At 36.2% G+C, this 26497-nt stretch overlaps 1 protein-coding gene across 2 annotated transcripts in view; it reads right to left on the bottom strand.

Moving 5' to 3' along the window:
- LOC134528214 (connectin-like) overlaps window positions 1-26497 on the bottom strand; it is a 903159-nt gene that overhangs the window by 420819 nt on the left and 455843 nt on the right. Inside the window, exon 3 of one of the 2 annotated variants that reach the window (XM_063361629.1) lies at window positions 8100-8183. The exons of the other annotated variant lie outside the window; for it this stretch is intronic. The gene's annotated coding sequence lies outside the window, so the exon portion shown is untranslated. The remainder of the gene's footprint in view (window positions 1-8099; window positions 8184-26497) is intronic. 2 annotated transcript variants of the gene reach the window in all.

Raw genomic sequence — 26497 nt, 5'->3', positions numbered from 1 at the left:
TAGATTTTAAATTATTATCTTGATCTAGATCAGTAATTTTAGCATTAGCTTTTTCGCCTTCGTTCCTCTTCCGCGATGTTGTAGCCCAGTCTTCGTTATCTTTATTCATCTTAATTGTACAGGTCTTGTAATGTCTATCCAAGTAATATCTTCTACCAAAGGATTTCTGACACTGACTGCAATGAAATGGTTTTTGACAAGGACCCAAATTACACTCGCTTCTCTCATGTCGTTTAGCATTCTTTCTCAAGGTAAACACCTTGCTACAGTATCTACAGTGATGACGTTTCGATACAGCGTCAGATCCTAAATCGGAATTCATATTAGTTACCGAGACTAATGCCAGATGCAAACTAAGAGTTTTAAATTAGATATATTACTTAAATAGAATTTTTTAATTATTTCATCAGCGAGAATTAATTTATCTCATTCAAAGGTACTTTTTGCAAGTAGTTCTGCTTTTCAACAACAGATGTCGCCACATGTTACTTGCAGGTAAATAATATTTAGTTCTTTTATGCGGGATGCGGGATGCTCACTAACGATCGAAATAGAACGATGGCTTCGCTAGACTCCAAGGAGAAGGAAGTTCGTCCATCCTGTTAGTGCTTCTTAGATTTCTCAGAAATTATTTGACTGAGTAATGATAATTTTTTTTTTAATTTCCGCCTGATAAAAATATTACAAGTAATGATTGAGTAGCAGAAGTTCACTAATTATATGCAACCTTGAATAAAAAATGACATGCTTCATTAAGTAAAAAAATCCTTCATGCAGAGATAAATTCCTCATCAGTAACCAGAAGCACTCGGAGAAAACCATCAGATGTATAGTCAGGAATAATCAGAAGCACCCAGTGAAAACCATCAAAATATTGTCAAGAATAATCAGGAGCACACGGAGAAATCCATCAAAATATTGTCAAGAATAATCAGGAGCACACGGAGAAATCCACCATAATACTGTCAAGAATAAACGGGAGCACACGGAGAAAACCGCCATAATATTGACAAGAATAATCGGAAGCACACGGAGAAAACCGCCACAAGTTTTCTTTGATATCATAAAATTTCAGGAAAAAATAATAAAAAATAAAAATAAATTAATAAAAAATTTAAAAAAATAAAATAAAAAATACATAAACAGATTCTGCTAGCTTGTGAACTTCTCATTGTTGAGCAAAGATATAGTTCTAGTACAAGCCAGAATTTTATGTATTTTCTATTTTATTTTTTTGAATTTTTTATTAATTTATTTTTATTTTTTATTATTTTTTCCTGAAATTTTATGATATCAAAGAAAACTTGTGGCGGTTTTCTCCGTGTGCTTCCGATTATTCTTGTCAATATTATGGCGGTTTTCTCCGTGTGCTCCCGTTTATTCTTGACAGTATTATGGTGGATTTCTCCGTGTGCTCCTGATTATTCTTGACAATATTTTGATGGATTTCTCCGTGTGCTCCTGATTATTCTTGACAATATTTTGATGGTTTTCACTGGGTGCTTCTGATTATTCCTGACTATACATCTGATGGTTTTCTCCGAGTGCTTCTGGTTACTGATGAGGAATTTATCTCTGCATGAAGGATTTTTTTACTTAATGAAGCATGTCATTTTTTATTCAAGGTTGCATATAATTAGTGAACTTCTGCTACTCAATCATTACTTGTAATATTTTTATCAGGCGGAAATTAAAAAAAAAAATTATCATTACTCAGTCAAATAATTTCTGAGAAATCTAAGAAGCACTAACAGGATGGACGAACTTCCTTCTCCTTGGAGTCTAGCGAAGCCATCGTTCTATTTCGATCGTTAGTGAGCATCCCGCATCCCGCATAAAAGAACTAAATATTATTTACCTGCAAGTAACATGTGGCGACATCTGTTGTTGAAAAGCAGAACTACTTGCAAAAAGTACCTTTGAATGAGATAAATTAATTCTCGCTGATGAAATAATTAAAAAATTCTATTTAAGTAATATATCTAATTTAAAACTCTTAGTTTGCATCTGGCATTAGTCTCGGTAACTAATATGAATTCCGATTTAGGATCTGACGCTGTATCGAAACGTCATCACTGTAGATACTGTAGCAAGGTGTTTACCTTGAGAAAGAATGCTAAACGACATGAGAGAAGCGAGTGTAATTTGGGTCCTTGTCAAAAACCATTTCATTGCAGTCAGTGTCAGAAATCCTTTGGTAGAAGATATTACTTGGATAGACATTACAAGACCTGTACAATTAAGATGAATAAAGATAACGAAGACTGGGCTACAACATCGCGGAAGAGGAACGAAGGCGAAAAAGCTAATGCTAAAATTACTGATCTAGATCAAGATAATAATTTAAAATCTAAAACAAACGAAGGAAGTTGTAACCACATTAGAAATGAAAATATATTTACTCCAATATTTAAACGTCTCCATTAAAATGAGAAAGATGGAGAACCATCTGAAGCTTACAAGGTCGAAGACTATGATGAATCATCTGAAGCGTGCATGATTGAAGATTGTGGTGACACATCTGAGGCTGACATGATTGAGTACTGTACTGAAGCACCTAAAGCAGGTAAGATCGAAGACTGTGATGGCGGTCTGAGACCAAAACGACGGAAACGACGTAATAAAATAAATTATCCTGATCAAGTTTGTGGTGCTGACATGATTGAAGACTGTGGTGACACATCAGAAGCTGGCGTGAACGAAGACTGTGCTGACACATCTAAGGCTGACATGATTGAGTACTGTACTGAAGCACCTAAAGCAGGCAAGATCGAAGACTGTGATGGCGGTCTGAGACCAAAACGATGGAAACGACGTAATAAAATAAATTATCCTGATCAAGTTTGTGGTGCTGACATGATTGAAGACTGTGGTGACACATCAGAAGCTGGCGTGAACGAAGACTGTGCTGACACATCTAAGGCTGACATGATTGAGTACTGTGCTGAAGCACCAAAAGCATGCAAGAGCGAAGACTGTGATGGTGGTTTGAGACCAAAACGATGGAAACGTCGTAATAAAATAAATTATCCTGATCAAGCTTGTGATAATCACTGTCACGATGACGAAAGTGACCTTGAGGTTGGTGTTAAAACGATAGACACCAGAGATAATAATATTTATTATAAACATGCAAGGATGATGAACGCAGCAGAAGAGTTTGATTATACCTCATGGGAAGATCCTAACATATTGGTTGACAGGCTACGACTACTACATGGATCGCTTTGTGCAGGAAACTATTCGAACATTAAAGAAATATCCTTCATACTCAAAGAACTGAGGGAAGCTGGCTACATACAATAATGGCTTAAATTAAATGTGTATAAACTTGAAGATAAATTAATATATTTTCTTTCCAAATGGTATCTACCATTTATCGAAATCTGATTTCTAAATAAAACTTATAACTTAAAGGTGCAAAATACGTTACCACTGCCAGTCAAAATGTATACTAATAAAGACATGTTAGTAACCATGCCAAGTTCGATAAGAAAAGTAATTGGAATCAGTTGGAATCAATTGAAGATGGAGCTCTTGGAACAATTGGAGCCTTTTGAAGCATTTGGAGCCTTTTGGAGCTGTTGGAGCCATTTGGAGCATTTGGAGCCATTTGGAGCATTTGGAGCCATTTGGAGCATTTGGAGGCCGTTTGGAGCAATTGGAGCCTTTTGAAGCATTTGGAGCCTTTTGGAGACATTTGGAGCATTTGGAGCATTTGGAGCCGTTTGGAGCATTTGGAGCCTTTTGGAGACATTTGGAGCCGTTTGGAGCATTTGGAGCCGTTTGGAGCATTTGGAGCAATTTGGAGCATTTGGAGCCGTTTGGAGCATTTGGAGCAATTTGGAGCATTTGGAGCCTTTTGGAGACATTTGGAGCATTTGGAGCCGTTTGGAGCATTTGGAGACATATGGAGCTTTTGGAGCCGTTTGGAGCATTTGGAGCTGTTTGGAGCATTTGGAGCATTTGGAGCATTTGGAGCCGTTTGGAACATTTGGAGCAATTTGGAGCATTTGGAGCCGTTTGGAGCATTTGAAGCAATTTGGAGACATTTGGAGCATTTGGAGCCGTTTGGAGCAGTCAAGCATTTGGAGGCTGTCAAGCATTTGGAGGCCGTTTGGAGCATTTGGAGCCATTTGGAGCTGTGTTAAGCATTTGGTGGTTATTGGAGCATTTGGAGCCTTTTTTTGGAGCTGTTGGAGCATTTGGAGCCTTTTGAAGCATTTGTAGCCATTTGGAGCTAAGAAGTAGTCGATGCACGTCTATGCAGGGCTAAATGTTTATAAGATTGCTGGCTTTCGCAAGTGATTCTGTAGTAGGATAGAAATTGTGTAATAAATATTATGTTTGTAAAAGACTTTGAGGTGTTTTATTTCTCGAACCTTACACTTTTCTGGTACTTTTTTAAAATTAAAGTTGATTTGTATCGGCCAGGGATCGAACCAAGGACCTTAGTCGATTTAATCAATCAGTATATAGATTACAAATTTATTTAATGAATTTTGAACTTTTTCACGAATCTCTAACATTACAATTATGAATTTCCAATATGGTGGTCTTGATGTCTGATAGGATGATGTTAGTAGAGGTTTTAAAGTCTCTTTAAGAATGATGAACATGGTATATTGAAATTATTATTTTTTCATAAAATTAAACATTATTGCATCGATCGGGTATTGAACCAAGGACGGGAGCGGATCGAATCAATATGTAAGTTAATGAGTGATTTATTTAATGAATTTTGGATTTTTTCCCGCTTTTCTAGCTACATTATTACATGATTTCAAGATGGCGGTCGAATTTCAAGATGTCGGGGGCACCTCGGTAATAAATGATTACTGCACTGTAGCGGGTTAGAATAAAATTAACCAGATGGAAATGTACTCCATAATACAAGTACACACACAAGATGGAGTACTCTGGCAGGTGGTAGCTCCTGGTAGCATGTACTGAACATAAAATGTCGGATCCATGATGGTCGACAAGGACAAAGTCAAATTTCAAGGACAAAGTCAAATTTCAAGGTCAAGGTCAAATTTCAAGGTCAAGGTCAAATTTCAAGGTCAAGGTCAAATTTCAAGGTCAAGGTCAAATTTCAAGGTCAAGGTCAAATTTCAAGGTCAAGGTCAAATTTCAAGGTCAAGGTCAAATTTCAAGGTCAAGGTCAAATTTCAAGGTCAAGGTCAAATTTAAAGGTCAAGGTCAAAGGCCAAGGTCAATGATCAATGTCAACAGTTGAGGACAAAAGTATGGTGACCAGATAATTATACTACATGGTATGGGCACACTCTAGCAGACGAAAACAAGATGGTGGACTCCAGCGGATGAAGACAAGATGGTGGACATGATGACATACCAGTTGATGATATAAACCTTGGTACTGGTGGTGGTAGATCAGTCTAGGTAGCTTTCATGGAGGAAGGATCGACTGTTTACTCTCGTCGGGAATCGAACCAAGGACGTACATCGATATAATCATACAGAATTTAAATACATTAATTTTTTGATGAATTTTGGAATTTTTCCCGATTTTCTAACATAAAAACTACGGATTTCCAAGATGGCGTCCAAATTTAAAGATGGCGACCATAACGATAATTGCAACATTAATAGGATCCAATATGGTGGTCGTAACGTAAAGTGTAAGAATGACATGGTACTCAACCAAGATGGCGGGTGTAACGAAATATGTAACATTTATATAATCCAAGATGGCAACCGTAACGATAACTGCAACAGTGGTTTTTAATATTTTTTTAATTCGATTAAATAATTTTTTTAATGATTTTTAAAATTTTTCCCGATTTTCTAACATAAAAATTGTGGATTTTCAAGATGGCGGACGTAACGAAAATTGCAACGGTGACGTCATAATCCTATAAATGGCTTAACGCTGGCTTGAGTTAAGGATGCTTAAGCCAGTTTTAGGAATTTGTGTTCTTTCTAAGGCAAAAGACATTTGTGGTTTTTCGAAATCCTAATTTTCCATCGAAACGGGAATTTTTCCCTCGAAAACGGGAATTTTTTTCTTAAAACGGGAAATTTTGAGTCATTTTGAGTCAATTTTGAGGAATTTTGAGTCAATTTTGAGGAATTTTGAGGAATTTTGAGTCCAAGATGGCCGCCGTGACGTCAGAGATGGACGTGACGTCAGAGATGTGGCTCGGCTCCCCGCTCCACAGCCAGAAGCCAGTTTCAGGACCGGCTATCATATACTACTGATGAATTTTATAGTGTACATGGTAAGTATTTTTTTTGTTCTACAACGTCTATTTCCCCCCACCCTTTTATGGTTAGTTGTGTCAAAATTGTTTGAGTAGTAATTCTTTTATAATACTTAGAACTATTATAATTAATTGGAAGTAATTTGGTTGTATACATAGTAAATAATTTAGTTTTATTGGACCTTCGATCCTAGTTTTTTAACCTCTTGCAGTAATAATTTTCGGTCGTATCAAAAATTAATTAGTTTTGGCCAAAGATTTTGGCATTACTCTTACGAGCTTTAATAACCTCAAATGTATGCAATATTTTTAATATTACGGTAGGCATAAGAAATGTTTTGTTAAAAAAAAATTCCCACTTAAAACACTTTTTGGCCGATATCGCCCATTAACGAACTTGACCGAGATTTTCATCTCTGAATTTTATGTATCAGCCTGGAAGTGATTTGTGAAAAATTACGACTGTTATCGTGTACATAAAATATAATTATACTAAATACATAGATGCATAGATATACAAATATATACATATATAAACTTTTTATATGGTTATATGGTTTTAGGGTCTATGAACCATGGAACGAATAACTATGTAATCATTTTCCGGAAGTCGTGTCATGGTAACGACCAAAATAGGTAGTTTTTCATTTAAATTCACATAAAAAAGGGAATATTTCATTGCTTTAAATACCCTTATTAGCTTCCTGTTTCATTTTAACACTATTAAAAATTACAATAAATTTATAGGCTTTTCAGCGAAGATTGCACTTCAAAAAAATAAATTGTTCTTAATATTTTCAGATAATTATATTCGTATGATCCCGCCAGGTTCCAAATTGCGAATTCTGTGTCTTGTTGTAAACGTGATAAAACATGCACGTAGACGGAATAATAGTGTTATGTCATTGGTTTAACACATTACTGAAAAGTTAGTTTGTACTCCAAGATAATTCTTGTCAGTTGGTGTCCAAATTAAATAAACTCAGCATTCATAAATATGAAAATGAATTAAATTTTTAACAGTGTAGCTCGAAGAAAAATATCTACGACTTGAAACCAACACCTATGGTTTTTACAAGTTCTTGGAAGTTTTGATAAATTATTTAATCGCAAATATCGCAGGGGGTAAAAACAATGTTAATTAAGGTGGTAAGACAGGAACTGAAATATAGCCTAATCATTCTAACCGTTTTTAAGTCATGAATTTTCTTTTATATGTAGTTTGACATTGAATTTTTTTGTCTGTTATGGCAGATATTGCACATTAAAAGATTTTCAAATAACATAGTGTCTGTTGTCAGTATTATGGCAGTTGTAGTTATTACCAAAAATGAATTCAACCCTGTCAATGACTTCATATTTTACTTCATGCGTCACATTAAAATAAAAACTATGCTAATGGAGCCACTATTTTAAAAATTAAACGATAGAAACCTGTTGAAATCAAAATGTTGCCTTTCACTCACACTTAATACTAAACCTTATAAACTTCAGGATGGTTAAGGGTGTTCATTTTATATTCCGTAATAGCTAGAGACCTGCAAAATTCGCGGTTTCGATGGCCTTCAGGATAGACTGCACATACCCCTGTTCATTGGCTGCCGACTTGTAAGTCGTCTCAGCTGGTTTGTCTGTGATTCAATCCTTCTTTGGTTGAGGGTTTATAACTGGTTGAGATTTGTCCAAATGAACAGTAAGCCAATACCGAAATTATCTAAGAGGTATATGTGTTTGAATTCTAGCCTATCACCGAATGAATCCGAGAATTTTGCAGGTCTCTAGTAAAAGCAACAAAAAAGTTTTTTTTTATAAATAGCGTGAAATACTGTCGTGGCCAAGAGAAGTGGCACTGATCCTCCCAAGTCGTGAACGAACCAAAGAAGCGCGGGCTGGCAACACGCAGATCCCGAGACACAGCTCGCTCCAGGGTCGAAGCTCCAGACACTCCGTCCTTCTCACCTGGAACACAGAGAAGTTCCCACGCTCGAGAAACTGGAACCAAGCGACGCTCACGAAGTAACTTAGAAGTAGAAGTTCTTTTTTCACAGAGTTCGTAAGGCCAAGGTGTGGTTTGAGCGCAGGGCACACAAAGTTCTAAGCCTCAACGAGGTGAAGTAGCGAGAGACACTCACTAATAGTTATCTGCTTACTATTTAAAAATTAAAAAAACCTATGGCCTAATCCCTTACGGTTTTATCTTCAAAGAGTTGTATTTTCCAGTTAAATGAAAATCATGCACATGTTATTAGGTGTTTGTGACATTTTATAGGTAAAAAAATAAGCATCAAGTTCTTTTAAAAAGCATACTATAGTTTAAATAAAACTAGTTTTAAATAGTGGGAGAAAACAAAATATCTAGTCATCATATCGACAGTACGTATTATTAAAGTGATTGTATGAATAAGACTATTGGATGTTTTTCCCACTCGAGGTGTTGCTATGGAACACCGTAATAATGAGTTATTCGCACGTCTGTCGCAGTTAAAGGCGCACGAAGCTTCAAAAAATACTTAATTTTTGGGCTCTTTCTAAACATTCTGCTGGTGGAACGTTAAATTATTTTATTTAAAAAATATTGGTATTCATCTTTTCCACTTAAGTACAAAATTAGAATGATTTATAAAAAAAATTGGGTACGCGCGTACACGTTATACTTACTTGGCGTACCTAATAAAAAACTTTCTTTGATTTGCATGACAAAATTTAATATAAATAAAAAAAAATAGAAGTACTGGAGTGATATTAAACATACGGTTGGTAAAGTATAAATTCAATGAAATTAAAAAAAGTATTAAATACTCAGTATTAAATATTAATATAAACATGCGTATAAAATAATTATTTAATTTAGTAAATTATTCGAGATCAATTTTAACTAATAATAAATATCAACAAATACATATGCTGAGTGGTTATTCTAAATTATTTTTGAATTATTTGTTAATAATAATGTAATAATTTGTAATATACAATGCAAATAAATTATACATATGAGAACATAACCTCACTTATATAAATACACTTTAAAAAAGATTATAAACACAATATATATCACTAATAGTCACAATAAATAAAGGTTTTTAATTATATGGATCTGTCAATAACTCTCACTAAAGTATACAATTTAAAAGCACATAAATAAATTTTATTTATTTACAACTTTTTTTTCATCCTGTAAATTATTGTTACTTGCTGCACACGCAAAAGTATAACTTCAAAAAAATATTATTTTTTTTTCCTGAATTTCTTTCTTTCGTTTACCCAGTATATTAAGTCTTCATTTCGTACAGTACCAAGTTACAGCATTACCAATATTTGGAAAAAAAAACTACCTGTAAAATACTTTCTATGCATTAAACACGAAGACATTTTAGTACCCGTTTTGTTTCTAAGAGAACTGCAGCTATACCCCGTAGGAGGCGAATAAAGAAAAACACGACGGAAAACTCTTCTCACATATCTGTTACCATAATTCCCAAACCTGCTGACAGGAGACAAACCTAGCTGAAACGAAGAGCATAACTTACGCCGTACAACAGGACGGGGGAAATAAAAAAAAAATTGAGACAGCGTGACGCCAAGGAGGTGTGAAGGACTTGGCGTAAACAAAACATTTTTTTTTTTTGGAAAGCAGCCATTTATATCTCTCAAGCTAAGCGGCGTGTGATGGACACATTCTCTGGCGTGTTTCCATAAAGCTTTCTTTCTGCGGTCGCGAACTGAAAATGCATAAGGCTGTAGCCGCACTGCTTGCTGTGAATAAGAACTAGCTCGGATGGGGGCCAATTTGATTTATTTTGAAGGCTGTGCGAAGATCTACAGTCGGTGGTACTTGCGGCGTAGATTGCGAGGTTCCGCGCATAAAACGACGCAGCCACTCTTGCCGTGCGAAACACACGACACTTCAAACCAACACAGTTCATACATTTAAAAGAGAAAACATAAACTCTCGATACATTTGGAATGTTGGAATTGCACATTAATTACAATGCTGGATCGGCTCATGACAAACAGCATTAGAAGAGCCTTAGAACAAAAACTAACATAAAAATACAATAATTGCTTAAATACGCAATTAAGTTAAAATCTCTAGAACGACTGCATTTAGAAACACTGAGAGAAATATAATATTTCTATGTCACATCATGCTGTCTTTTTTTAGGTGTATTAAAAATCATCACAAACAAAGCACCATTATCACAAAATTAGTACAAGTGGCTTCCTAACCTGCAATCGTTTTCGACCATAGCAAAAAGGTAAGAATACTTCAGGTTTTTCACAAAAGTAAAGAAATTGCCTAAATGCGAGAACTGGATTAACATGGTAGAAAAAATGATGATAGTTAAACTATTCGCATCCCGCCTCAAACAGTGATAAAAAAAACTAAAACTAAAGTGACAGAAAAGAAAATGAATAGGTACAGTTTTATATCTCAGAATTATGCAGTGTCTCGTCCTTAATATTGTATTGTAATAAATAAATATATTTTCTTAGTGCAAGAGAAATAACGAAAATAATAATTTTTTCCAAAAATTACTCTAAAATATCTGTAATATCTATATATATACATACATATATATACATATATTAATGACCTAAGTCATCGTAAAGATTTATTAAAACATTCAGTGTGGTCAGAAGATAGATATTTTTTACTGCTGTATTGAAAATAAAATATAATCATAGAATTTAGCTCCATGCCATACTAAAAAATAATAATAATAAAATGGTCCAAGACCCATTCATACTCAGAAAAAAAAAAGAATCCTTTACCTTAAAGATCTTTGAAAAGTGACTCTTAGAAGACGTCAGCCAATTATTTTTTTCCTTGCAGGATCGCCAATGCAGCCTTTCATGAAAGGACGAGTCTCTCGTGTCCTTTCATGCACCCTTGTAGCCTTTGAGGAGTTGGTGGCGCTAGCTTTCAGTAACAGTGTAACGTTTGTCTGTTGCTCTGTCAGACAACTGATGTCTACACAATGTTTATCTATTACTTGTCAAATTATTAACTTGAAAGATTAAAAAAATCAAGTTTTGCCTGGGAATTTTATGTAAAAAAAATTAATAAACTCAATAAAATGCTGGTCGAAAATTCCCTTGTATACACTAAATAACGTTTAGGGTCTATCGTTGAAACAATATGGATAACTTTTCCCCGCTCTTTTCTCAGTGAAAAAAAGCCTTGAAATTAAAGTATCCATTAGTTAAGGATACATCGGTAAAGATGTATCGGAAACAGCTAATTAATCTTGCGTTGCCTCACTGACTTAAAAAAGAGATAGCACGAAAATACACGTATCACTCTCGTGATAAGGAAATAATTAACCGCGTGAAATATTTCAAAAGGTATCCGTATATTAAACTCGATGGTTGATTTCTACACCAATTAATGAAAAAACCAGCAGTTTTTGAGAGGAATCTATTAATATGGCTTTCATAACATTTAAAGGTGAAACAGAAACTCTATCAATAGGCTAACAATACAACATGTCAACATACAACTGGCGTACTTCATAAAATGCAAAATTAATATTACATTTTTTTTTATTTCTACACCAAATTGGTTTCTAACTTACATAATATTATGATAATTAAAAACAGTACTTATATTTGACTAACAGAGTGTTATTTTCAAATATAATAAAGAATATTAATGAAAAGAAAACCAAAGAAGTAACCATTCTTCAAAAGGGTTTCTCCATCCCTTATCCAAAGCGGATGAGAAAATAACAAGGGGCAAGAGAAAAAAAAATCAAATTGGGGGCAAGAGTAGGAACAAGTTGGGCTTCGTATTTTCTTGTTAGCGCTCGTCGCATGATAATGTGAATAAATGGCTATTTTTATGACTTGCCCTTTATCTCGTTGGCTTGTTCTTCCCCATCCTCGATTCGCCCTTTCCCCTTCCCTCCCTCTCTTTCATTTCTTTTCATTATTAACAGCAAACGCAAAGTGGAAAGAAACTACGTATCTTACAAAAGAAAATTTATAACAGCTCATATAATCCTCTTCACGAACGAATCTGTAAACACGCGCACAATTATATATTGTTTTCTATTTGCTTAGCGTCTCGCCGACAGGATAAAAATTAGACACGAAAGCACACAGCAACACAGACCAGGGTTGTTGTTGGCAGAAATAACTCATGACCTACAAATAGCTACAAAGCCATGGAAAACATGTCAGTGCGGCTGGCTCGGTATTTGAACCCAGGGACGTAACTAGAAAGGTGGAAAGGGGGGAGACAGACTAGGCTTGTGCCCAAGGCGTCGCATTTAGGGAGGGCGCTTTACTGGTGAGGTAAATTTTTACTATAGATATTCACTTGAATATCGTAGTGTAAGAACACAAAAAATATATATATGGAGGGCAGACGAACTTAATTGTTTGTATTGAAAGATACATACATGTACAACATCAAATATTTCAAAACTGGTAATTTTTTGGCGTACTGCCCAACTTGAGATGCATTCAAAGTGAAATGACTGGAAATAAATTTATTTATTTCCCATCTAAGCTGAATAAAAATTGTTTGGAGTAGTAGCTTGGCTTCTGGGTTATAGCCGTGTACTTGGCGAATAATTCACCGACGTTTCGGTTGACATTGCAGTCGCCATCATCAGGGAGCAGTTGACGACTGCAATGTCGACCGAAACGTCGGTGAATTATTCGCCAAGGACACGGCTACAACCCAGAAGCCAAGCTACTTCAGACAATGGCCGTGAAAGTCTGCGAACATTATTAATGTTTGGAGTAGTGGAATTATTATGCGGTGGTGATGTGAGTTGTTGTCGGGAAAGGTTTTTGTTGGGTTGGTTCTTACCCCGTGTGTAAACTAGTCTAGCTACGTCCCTGGCCCTGTTTGAACCTGGGTCGTCCGAACACCACGACACCTCGATCCATTCACAAAACGTAGCTTATTGGTGTGTCGTAATAGTTTCGCATCGCTAAAGAGACTAAATGTGGAAGTCGCGTCAGAGACTATAGCGCACCACGAACCGCTGGAATATCCACTCGGTGCTGTGCTGTTACATGACTAGTCCATGCACAGAAATTGAATTATTTTAAATTCAATAACATTTTAATATATTTATTGTTATTTGTTTATTTTCCCGTGTTAAATGCTCTATATTTGTAGTTGGACGTATCTACGTGTGCTACACTCTATGACGTAGCCCGAGCTGACATGTGAGCAACAATTGGCAAGACCGCTCTAGGGCACTATTGACTTTAACGGCAAAATAAACTTTTTCCACGTATTTTATATAAAAGTATATTCATTGTTGACATATAACATTTTAAATTTGTGACATTTTGATAGTTTAGATGTATTGTTGGAAGTCGGTATATGTTTTGAAGTGTAAATTTCCGTTTGCGGTGTTTTTGCTCCGGCCAATCGGAGGCCGAGTTACATAAGTTAACAGTTTTGGAACTAATTAAGAAGAAAAAGTGATGTAATTGTGGCGGCGCTGTTGAAATCGCCCGGTTTCAATCCCGTATATATCTGGCAATCCTCGAAACCTAATTATATCATCCATGTGTAAGGATGTTTAAATCGTCGTGTAATTAAATGTATGTAATTAATATAGGGCACATCCGCACAGATGTGTAATAAGGAGTGAAAGGAGTGAATCATGAATTGAGTAAGAACTGACTCATATTCTCCGTCGTAAAAGACTGTCTCCTGAACCGAATGTCATTATATCCTGTTGTCTACGAATAAAACACTGATTATTTTCAAAACTAAGTAAAGCCCTCCAAAGACAAACATTAAAGTCCAATTAATATTCTATATACACATCACAGTTCCTACCCAGAGGTAAAATGAGACTTGAATCTCATGTTCTACCCACCCAACATACTGAACGAAGCCGAGGTACATTTTTCTTAAATTAAATGTTAATGATAATAAACTATATTTTATATTTTTTCTTCGATCTAAGAGTGAGAACAACAGACATAATAAACTGAACTAATGAACTTTTGTTGGAGTCTCATGTGTGCAACATATTTCCTGTTTGTTATAAAGACATAAGTATGTACCATTTGTCAAACCATAAATTATAAATATATATTTATTTTATTAAAGACTAGGTATCTGTTAGTTGTATTTTATTTTATTATTATTTAATATTGTGTATGTTCAGAAATTCTAATTTCTCCTTGTGTTTCATTCTACCTGAACATTAGATTTGAAATTATTTTCTCTTATGTATTTTGTTTCACTTGTTTTCTTTGATAACAAAGTAAATATATACGTAGGAGTGGCGCCCAGCATAAACAGCCAATTCAATAAGTTCTAACACGTAGTGATATTGTCACCTCATCTGTTTAGCTATAGTGTTATTTTCACACATTTCAAATTATGTTGTGAAACATTTCCTGAGAGAAGTAGTAAAGTGTCACACAAACCTCTAGGGCCTATTCTTACCACAAGGAGGGAAGGAAGAACACTCTACACAGTGCTTACAAATTTGAGTCATGCCGGGTAGATGGAATTTTAACACACGACCCTCTTCACACGAACGTAGCTCGGATCCTTGGTCACCTGAGGACGCCATTAAATGTGGCGAAGTATGGACGATTTTGAAATTAGTCGCTGGATTAAAAAAAAAAAAATAACTAGTACAAGCTCGCTAAGAATTTCAAGCAGCCTGATTGTAAAAAAAGTAGTGTTACCAAGCTTCCAGTTATTGAAATCAGCTTCTTTCAGTATTCGTCCCTCTCGGCGCAGTATACAAGTGCATAAAGTCGGTGGGCTTGCCAAAATTCAATTTACACTTGTGACGGAAGGTTAGTGAAGGTAAATCTTACGCAGGGCTCTTGAATTCACAAGCTTTACCTATAGAACGGGTAATTTCGTAGAAGAGTGGGTAGAGTGTGTTTTCCAAAATACACCTCCTCACCAATCTCAGGTTGCGCTATTGTCAAAAAAATATTGGATAAGATTTTTTTTTTTTGCTCTGATAAGCTGCGGTGAGGTAAATGGTTTAGTGTGTACACAGACCTCGCTAGCAGTGACTGCATGGCATGCCGCCTCCTTTTTCGTGTGTTAACGCAGCACTCTTAGGCGTCAGCTATTACAGGTTAAGTGCACAGTGAGATAAATGTTTTACCCACCCTCCATTACTTATTTTCCTCGTTATATATGCACACACACACAAACACACATACGTAGTCAAGATCAAATAAGCCACAGCAACATGCTCGTATGGCAGTGCTTGTGGTACTGTTTTATTTTTTAGCAACCAAATCATAAAGTAGAATATCTACGGGAAGCTTACAGTTCACAGGGATGGGAGCCACACCCGAACAGTTCCGAAGTAATCCAAATTTTGCCGATTGCTCGTAAAAAATTACCAGATTGATATATATTTACGGTAATAGAGTGTTTTAAATAAAACTAACCTAACAAACCTTTCATTTTAGTTACAAAAACCTGTCCTAACATAACCTAACCCAGTCTCCCGAAAAAAATAACTATTATTTATTATACTGACCGAACCTAAACTAACCTAACTTTTTGCTTCGGTAAACTTCGGAACTGTTCGGATTGTGGATGTAGCTTTAATCCCTGTGAACTCTAGGCTATCTAATAACTTCGGGCATAACAACACTTGGGACCCATGCTTACAGAAATCGCCGAACTTGTACGCTTTCGTAAATCATTTAGCTAACTTTAAGCGAATAATCTTATGCTCATCTGATTAGAAAAAAAATGAGGGAGTTAAAAATACATTGTAGATGGAATTGTGTGTGTTTCGTACAGTGCTCTCTAGTACTGGGAACGGCGTCGTAGAGGAACTAATAACACAGTTTTTAATTTCCGTTTCTCTGGAACTATACGGAACCTTCCCGCTCGGTTAAATGGGCCGAACCTAATGAGGTCGGCGTAATCCTGTTGGGAGAGAATGTGGGCCATCCATTTACGCATGTTTCGTGGGAAACTTATAGTTCATTTAAACTGATAACCAGGAATTTATCAGCGAACTCTGCCTTTCACGTTCATGCTGGAAACATTTTTCATCTTCGCTGCAAATCAAAATTATTATTATTATCAGCTGCAGAAAGGAAGTTACGTTTCTGTATTACGATTTCCTACGAAGGGGAAAGGAGGGATAAAACAAGTAATTATAAAGGTTAACTGATTTATTATTTATTCCAGAACGCCTGTGTTAAAAATTTCCAAAAAATTAACAGATGCATATACATGTTTTCAAATATTTCAGAACCATGGCTTCTCTATTAATTTTAAATCTAAGTCTACAAAAATTATTTAAAATAATATAATTGCAAAGCCACTTATGTCCTTAATTCAAAACTTGTAACGAATAGGCATGATAATTTTTTTTTATAATTATGGACAGTAACTAAAAACAGAAAACAAAATTTCTGAACATGTGTGTGTAGCATTTATACGATTTATAAACTAAGATAATTTACAATATTCGTGCGTATTAATATTTAACATTTTAAAATTTTGTTATGGCCTTCAAAACAGTTCACCTTATATGGTAGCCTTCGGATTATATCTCTTCCCCTTAATAAAACCAAGCAAACTTTCCATAAGAAACAATGCTAAACATAGAGGTAAAATGTATGTTCCACTGTCTGCAGGTCGTCTTTATCAAATCAAACTCATGAACGTACCCGATTTTGATACGCGCCAGCTGGCGAACGTACAGGTTTTTTTTGCCTTTAGTGTGTAGACACTTACCAGCAATAACTGAACATAATAGTCTACAGTGCTCGCTATAGCTTACCTGAAACTACTTGCAGCTGAGTGGGTAGGATTTTGTTCCCCAGTGGATACGTTCGTTAACAATGCGAAACAATGCGTATGCTAGCAATGTTTCCAGATTTTAGCTAGTGTTCAGGTGGACCTAAAAAGCGTTAATTAGAATTTGAGCTTCCACGACCAACAGCACAGAACTCAACGCAATCAGCTCCAAACATGTTAACATTTAAATAAGCACGGCTTATTTAAATCGATTGACTCTTCGCAATCATAGCTTTCCCCAAGTCTTAATCTAATGTTCATAGACTAAAATGAAACACATTTTAATAGCCAACAATTCATATCGTACTATGTTCAATCAGAACAGTACTGATTTTCTGTCAACACTTGGAGATGTTTTATTGAAGGCACGCTGGAATATCTAACATAACACTATTCTATAATATGTCGCACTCTTAGTTTGCAGCATAATTGATACTATACGGCATGTTAATATAAAAATATTCTTATTTTGTATATCATAGTTAATCATACAGATATATATATCACAATATTGTGGACACAATAACTGTCGCAATTTTTCACAAATCACTTCCATAATGATACATAAAATCTAGTAGTGGAAAATAAGCTTTCATTTGTTCAATTTTTAGTATTTGTTGATTTTTCTAGGGACATAAATTAGCGTCTATAGACAGTATTATTAGAGCTGCCAATCTCAAAGAAAATATAATATATAGCTAAACACCAATTATTATTTAACAAGAAAACTATATGCAGCAGTTGGTCACTGTTAATAACAAGGCATTCCATTCAATTATGTACCATGCTCAAATAGAGCCTAAGATTTTTAATATTAAATGATCAAGAAAACGTTTGACCAAAACATTTGAAACCAAGATGGCGTATTTTACTTACATCTCCTTGAAAATAAAAATGTAAAACTGCTAGATAATGCTCTTGATGCACTTAAACCATTTAATTTATTTACAAAATCACCCTTTTAAATTTTCCTATAACAAAAACCAACTCTCCGGATAAATTAAAAAAAATTCATTACATTATAACACTGTGTGTAAACATTTTGTGCTCTCTACCGTATATCTGGCAACAAAGCACACCGAGGCAAGTCAGCGCTTATGCCTAAAATCGTGCATTGGAGAGAGAGAGAGAGAGAGAGAGAGAGAGAGAGAGAGAGAGAGAATGAGGGCGAGAGGGAGAGAGAGAGAGAGTCAATTTAAATGCACACTGCAAACTAAAGATGAGATAGCTAAAACCTATGTGAAGATTGTTGAAAACAATGTCTTATAATGATCCTTAAAACTAACAAGAAAATGATCATTTTCAATGTTTAAAATGTGGGATGTTTTTATTTTTAATTTTTATGCATAACTCATAAATACACATGATTTACGACAAGGTGTCACTTTTATTAACAAATGCAAACCAACTGAACATTCCAATGTTTAAATGTTCTATGAAGACCTGTCAAAAAATATTTAATCATTACCTTTATCAGAATGGTGGCTATATTGCGTAGGACAATGTACGATGATCCCGACAGTGGGTTTTTGTTTGAGAAGTTTCAACATAATGCTGGACTCACAATAGAACAATGGCGCGATGCGAATGTTGCGATGCTACAAAAATGTGAACATGCGATTTTAACCCGTTAGCAACCGATAATAAACGATTTTATATAACATGTTTCTTGATTTTACATACACCCTAAACATACGACAGCCATCAATATATATGTTTGAAAGGAATTTGTTTAATTAAACTTTAACATTAAATTGTAATAATTACTGTGCACAGGTACATTTCAGAGATGTGGCAGATGAATATAGTAAACAAAACCTTTAAAATACAAGAATAATAATAATAATTACCAATTACCAACTTTCTAAAACTAAACTTCTGACGCTCATTTCAGTTAACGCCGCGCCAGCGAAGCGATGGAAATCTAAAAATATTTCCTAATCGGGAACTACGTCGTGTCCCACCATTTTTTTTCGCGCCGACGTCACGGATGTGCCGAACGTGATTGGTTTTAATAATGTTCGCGTCGCCCACCGCGCGTGCTGTTGTGATAGTACCAGCGTGAGCCTGGTTGGATTGTGGCTGGGATTGGGTGCTTGAGAACGATAGGGAGGGGCATGGCCTCCACATGGGCCCTGGATCCAAGATCGGTGACAACGACCCCCCCCCCCCCCCCTCTCCACCAACAAATTTACAGTCACGTGCTACATTATAATCCATGGTTATTTCTCACCTACACTCTTTTTAGAAATGTTATTCAACCTGAAAATGCAGGATAAAATAATGTTTACTATTTTATGTGTCCAAACTAAGCTTTATTTATAAAATTATTACGCTTCAAAATAACCACAGCGAGTATGTATATTTATTTCACACGCTGAGATAAAAATGGGCCCGGGCCCTGTACCCAGGGGTCCACCCAGCCCCACCCTTGTTGGGGGAGGGAGGGGGGTGGGGATGAAGAGGATTGACGACGTCACCCGAGTCGACTTACGTCGCGGTGTCGGCGAGGGTTGGTCGCCGGACCCAGCAATGCCAGACCGTGTTCGTGCGGGCCGGAGTTTCGCGACAACTTCTCCAGGGGGGGGGGGGGGGGGTGATTCCTGCCAGCCCTGACGGGGCTCAAAGTTGGCGACCGTCGTGGGGTCTCCCCCCTCGGGGGGAAAGTCGAGGCTAAGTCTTCGTCAGGAAGCCGACCGCAGCCGGTTTCAGTGGCGGGGGTCAGCATATACTGTGCCTCAAAACCAAACGAGCCTATCCCGCAAACTAAAGAAACTGTACAGGAGAGTAAAAACAATTCCTTTTTTGAAGGGACAACGTCTAATAAATCGATGAACGCCGGCTGCACGCACGAAAAAGTGTTCCGTTACGCACATTTTTCCGTTACGCTGTGTCCCTATTACACTCATTGTTCCGTTACGCTGTCGACGAGTGCAGTAATAATAGGTTATGTTACAATTGACTAAAAAATTATGGTGATTCATATAATTGTTGATAGATATTTGATTACAGTTTATTAATATGAAAATTTGTTCATAATTATTTTTAAACTTTATAGCTAAACGCCAGTTTTTAAAATTAATTACAAGTAATCTACACGTGAACTGTTTCGTCGACTGTTTATAAAGTGAAGTGAAAAGTTAATGTGGTTTTCATTGCTTATTACAACAACAATTTCGGCAATAAAGGTTAATTATTCTTTCATTTTAAAATCTGATTACTAGTATAATTTTAAGTATTTATTCTTTTATTATTAAAATAAAAATTATTCAATTTTAGTCTTAAAATAATGCAATCATTTATCAATGTTTTGTTATGAAGTTGTCACGTAAAACTATCGTCCGTAAACCGACTTTACAGACAACCAGTGTTTTAAAATGATAATCTGTTTTCCGTGATTCTCCACACGCACGTGGCCTATCTGGGCACACATACTTTGTGCCAGAGCTTCAGGAGAACCTACGTGAATTTGAAACCGCTTCAAGATATCCGAGCGGTAACTCTTCACGCTCATGCGCTGAGCGCGAATAAGTAGTAACGTTTACGTATTTCGTTTATAAACTTTATTTTTTAGAAGAGCGAAAATATTTTTCCGGACATAAAAACGCCCCCATACGTATATTCTCGAAAGTACTTGAGGGCCTCGAACTATACCTTTATCTGCATTTATCTGCCATACAATGACATGTTTACCGTTCAAACATCACAGTTGCCCAATGCTCGACGAGAAGACTGCGCGCCAGTCCAGAGACAAGACCACGCTAGAAGTACCAGCGAGCTTCGCACTAACCATCCTACCCTAGCAACACAGACTGTGCAGTTCCTTTAATTCATTCTAGATTGGTGACTTTACTAACAATCACAGCCCACAGGTACATAAATAACATTGCGATTGGACTTAACGTTTATCTGTCTCAATTAAAGCTTGAACTTAGGCTCTTCAAATTCTTGCTTCACGTATAAAAAAAATTAGAGTGAGATGCAAATCATGGTTAGATAAAAAAAAACTAAATTATCAGATAACATTTATAATCAAACAAAAATAGACAACTTGGACTCTGTTAGCTCTGATGTGCAGAGTTTTAATACATTTCTACTGTAGTGAACTGTATTGTAATTTATTGCCCGGTCGGGTGGGCCTGCTTCAGTTTCTCGCACTGCTTCTCAGCACTTTTGTTTTTCCTTTCCCGGAACTTGAAGTCACAATGTTCTCTCACACACAGCTGTCACACATCAGCTGTTTGCATCAACCGAGTAGCGTGTAGATTACGGAACGCAGCGGCTTTTAAACTTGGCCGCAGTTTATGGACCTGCCAGCCCAAGTCCGTGGCTTCATAACGCATTCCTGCTCTTAAGGACTCTATCATAGTCCTGAAACTTTTTTAAGGGGGAAAAATACGGAACTTAAAGTGCAGCAGGTAAGTACGTTGTCGTAAACAAACCAAGACATTGTTAGAAATTGATACAGTCATTCTACACTCAAATAAGGTGATTTATCTTGACAAGTACTTCTGCGAGCATTTAAAATCTGACAGTTGGAATTTTTGAAGTATTAATTCAAAAAAACACAGATGAATGTAACAAAAGACTAGCTTATCAATTAACAATAACATTTTTGTAATTTTTAAAAGGATATTAAGTAGTTTTGCACTTTTAAAAAGATTACACATTATTTTGAAAGGAGTGTATATATGATATGGAATTAAAATTAAATTGCAGATGCAAAATGTTCTTTTTCTTATTTTGTTATATTTAAAACCATTTTAAGACATTAATCCTATTAAATTTCACCTTAGTTTGTGAGGGATGTCTCGCCTTAATCAGGTAAACTGTACATAAAATAGAGACATATATTTCAACATTATTATATGTGTGTTTCTGTAAATACACCTATTAACACTGTCTAGAAATTTAGTGCTTAGAGAAAATGGTACCGAAGTCATTAAACATATTCTACAAATTTATTTTTGGAATGATATGTCTTAGAATCAAACAAGTGAAAATACCTGAAAAACGTTTTTTTGGGCAGTGCAGCGAGCTTTGTTAATTTATGTTAGCCGAAATTTTAATATATATATGTAGTTAAAGATTTATAAATTCTTTTAGTTTCATTAGATGCACGCAGCCTTTAATAAATCCAAATAAGTACTAATGTCATTGCATTATATTAAAGGAACGAGAATGCAATAGCTGCACTGTTGAACATTCGCAAGTCACTTCAAAAATAATACTGCAACCCGTTTAAGTTGGTAATACCACTGTAGGAGTATGATTAAATATGGTAAATAGCTTCATACGAAACATTTACGCGAAACACCGTCTCTGGTACACATTAATTTTTTTAACGGACAAGAAATATTTATGAAAATTTACAGATATTTTTAAAGTTTATATTTACATTTATCACTAAAACAATGTTCGCAGTAAAACTTGGTTTGAATTCTTCCACTGGAATTTATATTTTGTATTTTCCCAGTACCTCCAATAGTTACATATATTTGTAAACCGTTCCCTAAATAGCTTTCCAGTGATTACTTTGTACATTAGTAAGCATTATATAACAAAATAAAGTCCAAGTATCGAGTATTGTATCATCTTTTCCACGGTTAAAAAAATTAATGCTTGAATGAATTATTAATCAAGATAAAATTATGCATCAATTTTCGTAATAAATACTCAGCATTATCTCGTAAAACAGTTTTGACATATATGCAAAAATAGCCAAAGCCATGTGCTGTACAAAGTTACAATATTAGTTCTTGTAGTGTAACAAACTATTTCTTGGCAACTGGTTTCCAAAGGAAATTTTTGCATAAGTAAAGTAAAAAAAAATTTTTTTCCCGTGTAATGAAAATACACGGAAATGATAGGAGAGGCATCTGTTAATTTTTTCCAAATTATATAACGTTGTTACGTTTGTATCCAATCCAGACGGTTATCTCTCCCTCTCTCACCCCCATGTTCGTAGAGACGACGTGGCGTTCGATGGCGCCCACCTTCGTCGCCCTTATTGCTTGCTCCCTCGCTCGGGGGAGAGGCAAACGCGGCGCCAAACAGCTGCAGGTAGACGGGCGCCTTTAAAGTATTGATATTGCGGGGCCCGGCGAGAGAGCAGGATGAGGGCTGGGGAGGGGGGGGGGGGAGTGGTGGTGGTGGTAAACACAGGCTCGCTGAGGAAACAGATGCGCTCCAGGGGGCTGCTGATACAGGCGTCCCAGGAGCTGTGCAAACACCAGGGAGGTTAGCAGGAGGCGCGGTCCGCGAGGGGAAAGCTGAACCGAGATCTGGCCCGCACCAGTCATCGGCCAGCTCTCTCCCCCCCCCCCCCCCTGTATTAGCATCCCGCGCGCGTAAACCCCTTCCCCCCCCCCCCCCCCCCGGGCACAGAAAGGGTTCGACGGAGTATAAGAGGAGGGAGGGGGGTAGGGGGTTGAAGTTTGCGGAGCAGGGAAACACACGAAAGGAGAGGTTATTGCTAGAGCTGTGATCCATCCCTATCCCCTTTTACCTCCCCCCCCCCCTTTTTCACCCACCAACCGTCTCTCGACCTGCCCCAGAGAGAAACTAATCACTCTAATACCCACGCAACTAGGCCCCTTGCGCGCCCAGAGGTCCTCTCGTGTTGCAGCCCTGAGCGGCGGGGCTCGCAAACTCTCGAGCAAGGTCGACATAATTCGTTAGATAAAAAAAAAAAAATATGTTTACTGTTGCGGGCAGGGATTAAACCCAATCGGAAACTTAACGCGAAATCCGCCGGAGGAAAAATTTCATATTGCTTCTGTCAGATGTGATAAACGGCGTCGATACACACTGAAAGTGATTCGATGCGTTGGAAGATAAATAATTCTAGTATATTGATACAACACACTGCATTCCAATATATTGAATAAAATTATAAAATACCGTCTGAAACATATATTTTATTTATATTTAGTTTTTAAATAACAAGCTAATGTTTACTATTAGGTATAATAAATTACTCTGGAAAGGGAGGTTAGTAATTAAATGTATTGTAAAGGCAGAATAAAAATACAATTCCAAGTAATTAATTCAATTGAAAGTTTGGATATTTGTTACTCAAGCGTGTATTTGCTGTTGAACAGATCTTGAAACTATATTAACACCGAGGTTATATATATTTCTTACGAAATTCTAACCTTTAATAAGGTGAAAATTTGGTAATATAGGTTGTATAAAGAAATCTTAATTTAACAGTATTTGTGTGCTAAAGGTGAAAATTAGAAACTGAGCATGAATTACATACACAAAAAGTTAGTTAGAAAGTATTTTTCATTTTTCTAAATTTAAACACTAGGATTGTAAAATAGGGATAAGTAGTGCCTTATAAACAGCGGCAAGTATACTATTGGATACTCTGGATTAACACATGAATCTATAATTTGAAGCTTAGATGTTTTATTTTTGATACTAAATTACTTATTTAATACTTCACCGTTTCTAAGAGAAGTTCCTTAGGGAAAAGCCATTAAAAAACATTTACAATGACTGCTTTAGTGCGACACAGGTGGCAACAGCGATGGTTTGACGAACGAATATTAGTTTATTTATAATACCACCTAGACAATAGGAAACGAATATCATAAATCTGGATAATGCTTCTGTTTATTAAAATTCTTGTAAACGTTTCACCCAAAGAAACAACGAATTTGTGTTAATTACATATAGTATGTAAAGTTTCAACATTTTTAAAATTTCGCACGCTGAAAGAAATTAACTCTTTTAAAGCCAATAATTATTATGAAAAAATTAAATTATTAAAAGAAGCTAAGGGAAGATATTTGTTTTTCTACTGTCTAACAATTTTCAGTTTGTATGGTCGGTGACGTCTTGCGACTTGCGTGCTGTATAAACGACCGTGATTTTTTTTTATTGCGTCGGTTGCGTGTTGCGCTGTTGCGTCCCCTTGCGTAGTTTACAAACCCGACCCAAAGCCTTGGTCGCCGAGGGCTAACTTCGCTTCCCCCACAACCACCCCCTTCCAACCCTATCAGCACACGCGCACCCCCTGCGCGAGGCCCGGGAACAACCCCGGTCGCCCACTGCCAAGGACCATCTATACACCCTTCCGCCCGCAACCCTTACCACCACCACCACCACCCTCCCCCCCTCTCCCACGCTTTCCTGGTCCAGGGCCGCCGCACCCTTCGACTAATCCCGGACTGGATCAGCGCCAACTTCTGCCGGCCTCAGAGCATTTCGCGGAGAAGGGAGGGGGGAGAGTGATTCAGGGCACCGCGCGCCTTTCGTTGACGCAGAAACACGCTTTCACTAGCCTATTGCACAAGCAGTAATTATTAATTATTTTTGACAATGAAACAGAAATGAGGACGTAAAATTTACAGATATTTGTAAAAAAAAAAATTTTTTACATTTACATGAAAACAACTATATCACGACAAAATAGTATGCGCAGTAATGCTGGGTTCGGATTCTTATACTCGGGCATTCGTGCTTTTTGGTTGCCCCAGTACCTCGAGTGGATAAAAGTTATTTGTAAACCGTTCCCTGACTATATTTCCAGTGTTAACTAAGTAAATTAATTAGCATAATAAAACAAAATAAAGTCAAATTTTTGAATATTCGTTTATCTTTTTCGTAGTTCAAAAAAATTACGCTTGAATTAAAATCTATAAAAAATATGCGCCAATTTTTGTAAGAAATACGCAATATTATCTCGGAAAACATCCAAAAATAACCATAACAATGTGTTAACAAAGATAAAACATCTTTCTTGTAGTATCACAAACTAATTCTTAGCAACAGTTTCCCAAAGAAATCTCTTTTACAAGTACATAATATTTGTTTTTTACTCTGCACTATCAAAGGTTTTTTCCTTTTATTCTAGCCTTAAAATACATATTTTTATGTAAATTTATATAAAATAGTCATAAAAAGTGTTGTCATTCTGTTACTTTAACAATTTCCCTGAGCTTTCTCTGGATTCACTGTCGAAACTAGCATTTCCCCTCCCGCTATGTCATTAATATTGCCACATGTTATAAAGATACTAGCTGCAGTACCCGGCGTTGCCCGGACTGAAAACAGGATTAAGGGGTCCTTTTTCGAAATCAGATGTAGACAGTAATGTATTCTTGGTTTGAATGTCAAGTGTGCAAAATAATTTATATCGCTGGCAGAACCCCGTAGACGTTGTTCTGCCAGTGTTTAGTTATTTACCTCTATATATCTAAAAATTGGTGGTCTGTATGTAATCTAGACTCTATAAAGCACTATAGATAAAAGCTAAAAAAAAAAAGATTACTTATATAGAAAAGATTCCATTCTCTAGCTAATGATCGGCATACGTTGCAATGCCTCATTCAGTTTTGTTTTGTAATACGTTTGAAGTAGTTACACATAGGCTATACAAATGATCTATCCATATATATATTTTTCTCTATCTACATCTATATATCTATGTATCTCTCTATCTCTATTTATCTCTCTATATATACATATATACATCTATACCTCC

This window comes from Bacillus rossius, chromosome 1 (assembly GCF_032445375.1).
Source record: "Bacillus rossius redtenbacheri isolate Brsri chromosome 1, Brsri_v3, whole genome shotgun sequence".
NCBI lineage: Eukaryota > Metazoa > Arthropoda > Insecta > Phasmatodea > Bacillidae > Bacillus > Bacillus rossius.
Note: the sequence above shows the minus strand (reverse complement) of the source record. Positions and strands in the feature narration are given on the sequence as shown.